Raw genomic sequence first — 10840 nt, 5'->3', positions numbered from 1 at the left:
AGAAGAACTTTCCTCACAAAATTGTAATTACGACAGGTACCGAAATGATCAGCGTAGGAGTCACAGTGACAGTCCGTGAGGGTTACCAACCGCACCCATTTTTCGAAAGCACCCTGACTTTTCATACAGCGTCTCGAGTCCCGCGCCATCCCTGACGGGCCCGGAGACAGTTATATGTCCCGGATTCGTTCCGGACCGTCCAGTTAGAAATTCAGGCTCTAATCCAATGCACGCCCCACAACGCGTCTTGCGCTACGGAACACGATGCCCTCACGAATCACATGCACGAAGCAATGTTGCGTGGCTACACTCTTATTCAAGTCCCGTATAACGTCCGGCACATAAACGGCCCATTTTTATTCCACCACAAGGTACTCCATATAAGCGGCCCTTCAATCGCCATTAAGCGTGACAAATTCTGCGATGACGGGCTGGGCCCGCTATATGCGGCCGCGAGCGGACGCAACGCTTATATGGTCCCCGGTGTTTACTGACGCGAAAATGTCTCGAGCGGACGCAACGCTTATAAAGGGCCCGTTGTTTTATGCGGGAAATTGAGATCGGCGCCGCGGCGAGAAGCGAGAGGGAAACTTATACCAACAGCGCCGAGCGAGCGTGCTCAAGGCTCGAAGTCCACGGTGAAGTCGTGTAGTGTTTCCTGTATTGGCGCCGAATGCGGCCGGTGAACTCGAGATACAGCCAGCGCCTCCCTGACCTTGGCCGATCGTCTACAAACTCAACGTGCGAAGGAAGTTTTCACCTTTGATCGTGTTCTCTCCCTGCTCACGCTGCTGACTAATTCCCCCTACAGTTCTTTCTCCCATGCGCGTCGAGCGGTGTCTGTCTCTTTTGCGCCCCCTCCTTGCGTGGTCTCTCTGTTTTCATTGAGAATTCGGTCCCGCGATCGTCTTGGCGTGCTTCAACGTTTCGGCAGTGCCGATCAGGCCCTGCTGCGTGGGATGTACACCTCGACCGACGTCAAAGGCATTCAGAGAGGAGCGTGCAGTTATGATGGTACGTGTGAGTGCGATGTGAGTGTGAGTGCATCAGATTGCTCGCGTACAGCCGCCAGCCAGGGGAACCAGGCGTGCTACAAAAAGTTGCGTGGTGCTCCTACTGCGGGCACTGCCTCGTGAACCATGCACGACTGGGTGAGTTTATTTCGATGCTCCCAATCTTGTGTTGTGCTGTTAGAAACAAAGCACCGCTCCTAACGAGTCTCTATAGATCTGTGAAAGGCTCATCGGAAGAGCCTCTTGCTCGGACCTTTTCTTAGAAATGCATGAAGGTCGCAAATTGTCAGAAAGCGAAACATTGTTGCTCACTATTATGCACGTGGTTCACGAATCAAGAACGATATCAAGCAGCATCTACAATTGTGCACCTGAAGCGGATATATCTCTCATATATTGTTCAAAAACGGATTCAGTATTGTACGCTGCATGACTATCGTAAAACATGTTTACGAACGTTTTACTATCGTAAAACGTTCGTAAACAATGTAACTATTTATCTGCGCTTAGGTACTACAACAGATATAACTTAGATATTTGTTTCTGGTGGAGAGCTGATAAATTACAATTAAGTCTATAGCTAGCTCATTCCATTGAAGAATTTTCTTTCGCACGACAATTTTGTCACAATTATGCAGCAATTTTTGGCGCAGCATATAAAAAAAAAAGCTATTCGATGTCTGACCAGACGACAAATACATGTTTGTCAAGACCACGTTTAAAGGAGATGTTCAGGGTAATTTTACGCCAAATTATGCTATACGCAAACACAAAATACTTTTGAATACAAGAATGTTTTTCTGCAAAAGAGCTTTAATTTCAATGAAAGAAAGACAAAATTCAATAAGCAGGTGGTGGGACCACTCTCAGACGTGTGCATTGACAGCCGAAAGGACCTACAAACGTTGTGATATTAGTCTATATACAACAGCACCATTCACTGCCGGCATCTGTTTACACAAAGTGGCCCCTTTGAGTCTGCTAAAGTACTCTGACATTAACTTTGAATGTAATTTGTACCATTCACTCAACGAAAGATTATATGTCAAATTTCAGTATTAGAACAACCATGTAGAATTGAAGTTTGTTTCCTTGGTGCTGCAAATAATATTGATACTAGCCTATGTATAGCCACCTTACATGCGTAGCCACCTTACATGATGACTGGGAACTGCTATGTATCCTAGTGTGGACATGGCCCTTAGTTTTTTCAATGTGGACTCTGTCGCTACGTCCACCTTGTTTGTAGCAGAGTTCCTTCTCTGCCATTGAATAGGGCCAAGTCAAGTCCTTTGTTTAAATAGGTTGTTCAATTACATCTGTATGCACAAAAGCGTACACACTTAAGCAATCATGTAAGTCAATGTAGGCAATCTGCTCGGGCTTTTTTTATTGTCCTGTGGTACTTCCATTTCCCAACAGAAACAGAAACCAGGTATTTCAAGGTGTGCCCTGTGAGCGTGACACTACAGCACTCAAGTTTAGTGCAAAAGGACATGCCCAACACACATGCCATCTGTCACCACCTGTGATATGTTATCATTGAGAGGTGGCTTCAGGCCTACATTTCAGCCTACTATTGAAGCAAGCCAAGGCTCTGCTTCCCATAACTTATGGTCTCAGTACACTCATTTGGCTGCCGTTTTGACCAGTTTTCATGGAACAGATATATGATATGAACACTGCGTGCGAAACACAAAGAAACGCTTGCATCATACACTTCTGAGATCTGACATTGTACTTGTGGCTGCTTTGTACACATTAGCAAAGTTTCAAGGAGGGGCACCTATAGCTGCGTATCGGGGTTGCTGAAACTGCTTTATTTACTGTGGCATAAACCACGCCCATAAAAATCTCAATTTGTGCGCGGTTTTGCATCTAAAGCTTGCAATATTTTAGTGCTGGTATTCATCCATCCACTACCTCTTAAGTGTTAGCTTTTTCTATAAAGATGTGCTGTGCAGAACATAAAACATATATTAGTTTTTATTACTTTTTTTTCAGTATCTTGCAGATGTCCATGGGTTGCCAGGACCCATGATTGTTTGGAGCTCGGCAACAAAGCTTATTTTTTGTGCTGAGGATGAGCGTGTTACCCTGAAAGATGACTGCACGCTTGAAAAGGCACTTTTCTTGTGTTTGACCGTACATTACATAAAGGATGTTACCTAGCCGTCCGCTTTCGCCCAGACATTGGGACTAATTCAAAGTTGGCTGCTCAAAGAAGAGAGTTTTCCACGTTGCTGGGCAAGCAGTAAACTGCTGAAGATTCTCGACTAGCTAAAGGACAACGCCTAACTTATGTTCTTTTTTGTGCAGTTTTATTTCGTTTGAGTGTTTTTTGGTACATTGTTAGGCTGGGTAGATAAGGCTGCTGGCTAGCTGAATTTTCACAAACTTTAGAGACACTTAAGTTTGTTTTATCTTCATGAACTTTTCAATGCTCTTTCTTTTGAGGGTACCTGAGTAGCAGGTACACTAGCATTGGAATCTGTGGCAGATATCATGTGCAATAATAACTGTATGTGTGTGTGTTCATATATACATATTCATTGTTCATTTTGTAGTTTTCCTCGCAGTATAACATACACAGTCATCATATTCTTTCTGATGCATGTACTATGAAAAGTCTTCTTTATTAGGGCATTATATTAGCACATCACTTGTCGTTCATGCACAGCTGATACCCATGTTTTGAAATTTTATTAGCCACTACCTACAAAAAAGCTGCGTCCTCAACTCCAGGCCTACTAATATAGAGGTTATCTAGTTTAGTTATACATTTGTGATAAATCATAGTACCTACGTGCACTACACAGCTCATGATATAGAACAGAATTTTTTTCACTGTGTATTCTACTCATATATTGCAAATTAAGTGCCAGAAACAGGCAGGAAGCACACCGCAAGCCCTTCGTCTGTTTCCAAGGCTACGTATATGACGTTGATCAAGGCCCACTTACTTGCAATACTTCTTTGTTACTCTAGTCATTTGTGTGTTATCTTATTGTGTTTAAGTAAATATATGACGTCGATTAAGGCCCATTTACTTGCAATACTTCTTTGTTACTCTAGTCATTTGTGTGTTATCTTATTGTGTTTAAGTAAATATATGACGTCGATTAAGGCCCACTTACTTGCAATACTTCTTTGTTACTCTAGTCAGTTCTGTGTTATCTTATTGTGTTTAAGTAAAGTTATTATAATTGAAGGCATTTAGGTAGCTCCTGCCATTTATATGGTGCAATTTTCCATGTATCCATTGACTTGCACTCTGCAAGAAACTAGTTTTTTTCTACGTGTAGGCGTGCTGAAACTCAAGCTAGGTCATTATCAATTATTTATAGTCAGATGAGAAGGTATGAAACCCCTAAAGCGTAGGAAAACAACAATCGTTCTGTCAATTATTTGATGACCTCTTTCGCAGTTGTTTTTTTTACCTTATTTCTGTAAAAGTGTAAGATTCACTTATTAGGTTACAAACGCTGTATTGGTGTATACATTGTTGCACAGTTTTGTTTGTAATTGAAAATAAAAGATGTCAAACTACAAAAGTGTGCACTGTGTGTTCAGGCTTACTGACTGTCCAAATAGAGGTAAGTCATGCTGTTTGGAAAAAAAAAAAACTGGTTAAGTTATGCAAAATATTTATAGCTGTTGGACAGGTGACTTGTGAGATCACAGGGCCAGTGGATAAGATGCATGATTTAAGCATTGCAGAATGCATCAATCCATGCATGCAGATCATGGCACCGAGAGTTGCATAGCAATTGTGGTTATTACTGATAGAGAAACTGATTAGGAATTTCAACTGAAGAGTTTTGAATGCATAAACTATATGTCCGAATGATAACTCCATTACAGTGCTGCATTACTGAACTTGTAAGACTGTTGATAAAGAAAATTTTTACTGATAACCCACTGACTGCTGTTTGGGACATAACTGCAAGGAAAGTGCACACGTTCAAGGCCAAATTGCTAAGGTAGCTGCCTAGAAAATAACAAGTGGACTGCCCCCTTATTGGTTTTGAAAGGATACGTTCATGAGATTCAGTTAGCTTAGTCTGATCCATAACAGCTTTCAAACCATTTCAGAGAAACTACTGCCGAGATCCTTTAGAGGGCCATTACGTGCACAGGTGCTGAAGTGCAACACGTGGAGGTTGAGAATTGAGCAATAAGGAATATGACATACATATTAGGGTGATTTTATTTTTACATTCATTATTTTGTTCACACAATGCCCTATTACTCCAACAACAGAACATATAGGTGAAAAACCTTTACGATGCACCCTACTGTATATGTATTGACGCGTGTGCTCTGCAGGTGAGAAAGACAATGGGGACATCAATGAACATCAATGTCTAGTGGGTCTTTGGGATTTTGCCGAAGACATCATGTTTGTCCTTCATGATGAACCGGCAGTGCAACCACACACGGGCATAGGAAAGAAGGCACACAACAGAGTGCTGTGTTTCGTGTACCTTTCCTCTGTCCGTGTGTGGTTGTGCTGCTGGTTCATCATGAAGGACAACCAACTAGCCCAAGTTTCTGTATTGTTAGACATGTTTGTGTCTGCCATTTTTTGTGTCAACAAGCTGCCCTACTCTTGTAGAACTTTTCACTGTCTTGTGTTTGCGTTGTACCGTGACAATGTTCTCTATATTTTCTCTCATGGCTCTGCATCTCATTGTTCTGCTCAGTGTGCAGCTGCGCAGCAGCATAACATGTTCCTTCATTCACTTAATGCACTAAATACTGGCATGGGTACTCGAAGAAATGGCACAAAATGTAACAACAATTAGCGTTGCCAGATGAAACACCTAAATGCCACACTTCTACAGTAATGGGTGAAGGAAAGGGCTTGGAGCAGAGAATGGAAATAAGGGACCCACGCATACATAATTAAGTGCCAGGCTGGCACAGTGATGGCTTTGGACACAATGCCTAACTTACTGCAAAGATATGCCTCAACACTGCAAGGAGAAGGTCATGTTTTGAAATGATGCCAGGAAAAGAACAAATACATTTCAGGTCTCAACATTTAGTGAAGGACAAGTCTAGTACTATATGCGAATACGCTTCATGTGGCACGATGTCTGACAGATGGTGTGCCGTGGTAACTGCCATGGAAGTGGGCTGCATGTAAAGGATAATATCGAAGAATTGATCGCTGGGCAAGTTCGTAATTTATGACTACAAAGAACTGCGCGAAATAAACTGGCACAAGGAAGACTCTTGTCCGTGCGTCTACTTGTTCTTCGTAAAAAAGAATAACAGCTGCACATTTAGACGTGTATATGTGCATGCTGATGTGAGCGCTATATGAGCTGCTAATTCTGAAAAAAATACTGTAACACTTGCGCTTGAACTACTACAGAATGTTTTTGTGTATAGCTAGTGTTGGTACTGGCAAGAAATCTTGAATTCTCAAGCACAGTTTGTATTAGCTGCTGTACCAGCCAAAGCTAAGGATGTTGCGTGACAGCTTATATTTAAATAAAGGAGCACGTAAAGCTACATGGTATGGAACAGGTGCGTAGCCAAGGGGGGGAGGGGGGTTCAACGCCCCCCTCCCTCCGAAAATTTTCAATTTCGCTTGCGTACATATATACACAGACATGCAAACGCATGCACAAACATACATAAAGCATGGATGACTCCCCCCCCCCCCCCCCCACCCCGAAAAAAATTTGCGGCAACGCCCTCGGTATTGAACATGAGGAGGTTGACTGGGACACGTGAAGCTCAACATTTATGGGTGTGCTATTAGTGTGAAAGCGTGCTTTTTATTTGCAGCTGTTATTTGCAATTATGGCACCTACTGAGTATAAGAATTGTTCCTCTATATCTACTATTTAGTATTATACGTTTGCATGTCGTGTCCCATGATCCGAATCAAGCAGGATGCTACTGACTGCACATTTTTATAACAGGGGAACATTTATTGCTAGAAGTCAAGATTACTGCCCGAGTTCAGCGAATTTTAGCATTTTGCTAGTTTATACGTTAAAGCGTCGTTAAGCTCAAAGCGTACTCGACTGGATGACGTGGAGTGAAGTAATACTGGCCCTTGTCGCTCCGATTACATCTCGTAGCCAAGGAAAGAATCACTTTCACTCGTCGACAATGGGTGGAATACGAAAACAACCTTCAACCTGCCATGTTCCCCAACACAGGACCTCCACCAGATCGCTCTTCGGCGCTGATATGCGGTCAACTGAGGCATGTTGTAGAGCTTCACGTTCATGAACCTTCAAGGTGTAAAACAAGTGCATATTTAATTTGGGGTTGTTATTTAGATTTAACAGCGCCTATTACATATTAGAATGTTTCAAGTTAATCTTTGCATTATTCAGTATAATTGTTCACATGATCCTTCTGAATCCTTCAGGCCACTTCTGACTTTTGAAGAAATAGCATGGTTTTATCCTTCAAAGCTGGATCATATTGTGACTTCATTCGATTTCAAGCATTGCTAGCTTCTTTTGATGCGACGCTTGGCAGGAAACATTTGTTCTAACGGGTGATGCAAGCGATTTCATGCGTGCTCTTTCCGCGCCAGTCATGCACTATACGTTTCAACGTGTGTAGAAGCCAAGGGGAGCATCACTTCCAACTGTCAACAACGAACGAACCACGAGAACGAACAACCTCTGACCCGCCGTCCTCCCCAGCATGACAATTCCACGGCATCGCTCATCGGCGCCGTCAACCTCGAGCTCGGCACTCTGCATTCTTTTTCTGCGAAGGCTCGTTGTTCTTTCGACTCAACAACAACGTTTCTTCATCGTCTATGCTATACTCTGGAGAGAAATGAGCGCGTCCGTTCTGAAAGCTGGACCGTCGCCTCGTACGCGCTGCACCACACCAAACCCATCTGTTGCGCGAATAAGCGATTATGTGTTTTAATCCGATTCCCTGAGATGAACCTCTGCACAATACTGTCCGTATAAACGCACCGACATCAACGCGATGCTCGCGAAGGACGTGGGAGACTGTGCTTCGCCAAGTAGAGATAAGATCAGCTGACTTCCACCGCCTGTACTGCGTCAAACATCGCATAAAACTTTTCTTTGGCGGCTGCTTGCACATCAGGGCACGTTTGTCTGCTGTATGATGCCGGCATATGGAAATGCACTCGGAAACGCATCGTTCATTGTTCACCTCTGTCTCCGTGCGGGATGCGGAAGCCGTCGGACGAGAAACATAATTCCACACACAAACTGACTGTGACTGCCCGCGAGGGTTCGCTTAAGGTAGTGCACACGTATACACGCGCATTATACGCAAAGGATGCCTCTCATATATGCAAAATTATAGCGTTGTAGCCGGTCGTAAAATCGTCCAAGATAACGTGAAGTGCATATATAAAGACGCGGAAGTCCACCCAGATCGTGTGGTGCGGTGGCGTAGTGGTTACAGTGTCTGCTTGTCACGCGGTTGGCCTGGGTTCAAATCCCCGTGGTGGAGTGTGTGTGTTGATACATGGTTTGTGACTCTCTGTGCAGTGTTCTTGTGATGTGTAAATGCATATTCATGAGCTGGAAGGCTGAAAAGAACAAAAAGAAAAAAAAAAGAGGAACACTGCACGATCAACTACAATGTAGAAGAATTTCTTCTTTTTTTTCTGCGAAAAGTACCACATATATTTCGACCGCTTATTGAGCCGTATATAAGCCGGACAGATTTGACCTGAAATACCGCTTAACCAAATCGACGGTATGCGTTACTTTAAGCGGTCACTTTTAAACGGCCTTCTGGCAACGAGATGGCCTCGCATATGGAAGAGCCGGATAAACTTAGGCCGCATAAGAAAGAGCCGCTTAGCCAGAGGCCGCATAAAGAAGGGCCGCATGACAGAGCCGTACAAGTAGGCCGCTTAGAGAGCCATTTATAAGCGTCGAAAATGTGACCTACTTTCCGCCTTATATGCGTTGTTTTAAGCGGTGGTTTGCTAAGAGTGTAGAGGTGCCTCCGAGGGGTTTTAACCACTTTAGCAGGACTTCCGCGTGAAGTGCGACAACATTTACGAGTACATTCCCCAGTAAAAAAAGTGTTGCGGCCAGCACTTGGCCAGCTGAAATACCTCTTGAAGAGGCCGCAACAATAAAGAAACGATGCCTTTGTTTAGAAGGTACCGCAATAAGGAAGACTGATTTCGCGGGCTCTCTAGGTCAGTGTTCGCCCCCCTCTCCCGACCGTCCGGAGGAGGTGGTAACCATACCGTCCGTGGAAATAACGGGAAGGAAGCAAGAGTGTTTGAGAGCTCATTGGCCGCTCATTGCTTTCGCATAAACTGAAATCGTAAACGGTGGACCTGGTCCTCTTGTAACTATGCGGGTGTGACGCACGTGTGGAAGGCGTTTCCCCTAGTCACACTTGTTGCGTGACATTTATTTATTTTTTTAGTTTATTTATTTACAAATACCGCAGGCCCTGTTCGGGCCCAAGCAGGAGTGGGTAACAAATGTCAGTGACAAAATCAGAATAAAAAACACAATGAAAATACAAGGGAAAAATATAATTAATACATAGCAATACGGCTGCAACATTAGTTGCATCCATCGTTATGAGCACAAAGTTTTCAATGTTTAGTTTATCAGAGTAATTTCTAACACGGAAAGCTTGAAGATACAGCCGGAAGGGAAGTATGAAAAAAATCGAGCCACTATTAATAAATATGACGTCACGTCTTTCTACGGATGAAATGTCTCTTCCGCTTTAGTACTGCATCCGCCGGGCGCGTCCTTTCTATACATATCTGGCTTATTACTAAATATATTAAGTGTGTAGTCAAACGTTTGGCGAAAGATCGTCTGGCCAGGTAACATGATTACGATGTAGATGTCATCAACCAAGTGAAAGTGAATACACAGACGTTTCGGCACCCGTACGGGTTTCTTGATCACACTACTAGTAGGGAGATCAAGGTACATGTACGGCTGACGAAGGAACCCCTACGTGTCCCGAATCATCACTCTGCATTCACCTTCACTTGGTGAGTGACCGCATTTTCTTTCTTATATTATGTGCGCATGGATAACTATGGCGCGTTCGACTCTTCGCACCCACGTACTTCTCACGAGCACACGAAGCGAATGTTCATGTCAAGCGACAGAAACGCGCTGCTTTGATATGTTAGCCCATTTAAACTATTTAGCGCACGACAGTTATCCAAATACAATTGCAACATACGCGAGAAGTGTTGGTCGAGCACTTTAAATTTTTATTTACACAAGCCTGGTTTTGTTCGTTCCCCTCAATGTTTTTATTGTACGCAAGCAGAAACCATAGAGCATTTTTTCACGGAATGTCGCCGGTATCAAAATCTGAGGCAAAGATTTCTCGAACCTCCTTCCCGAAAACTTGGGCTTGAGCTTTCCGTTACGGCATTACTCTCCCTTGGGGCGTCGGCACTGGGTCACTGCGACAGGGACGTATGTGGGGCGGTATTTAAGTAACTAAAATAACAAAAAAGACTGTCTTGCTAATTTTCCAAGTACATGCCTATTTTATTTCTTCATTTATTTATTTCATTTATCGTTAATTATTTATTTATTATTTTATTTACCTCAATCTATATATATATATAATAATAATATAAATAATATTTTTGTTGACCTAAAAATATCTGTTTAGAATTATCCTTTTTTTTTTCCTTCACAAACCTTACTGCCGCACCATTCATGGTCGATCCCCCGCGGTGGGTTGAGCCATTCCTCTATGTACGAACCAACCAACTTGTGTTCAAACTTGAGTATGCGGTCGCAGCGTTAGATAACACAGCCTACAGAGCGGATGAAGCTCGTCATTTACATTCG

This window comes from Rhipicephalus sanguineus, chromosome 8 (genome assembly GCF_013339695.2).
Source record: "Rhipicephalus sanguineus isolate Rsan-2018 chromosome 8, BIME_Rsan_1.4, whole genome shotgun sequence".
NCBI lineage: Eukaryota > Metazoa > Arthropoda > Arachnida > Ixodida > Ixodidae > Rhipicephalus > Rhipicephalus sanguineus.
The sequence above is the reverse complement of the archived record's forward strand: the minus strand, read 5'-3'. Positions refer to the sequence as shown.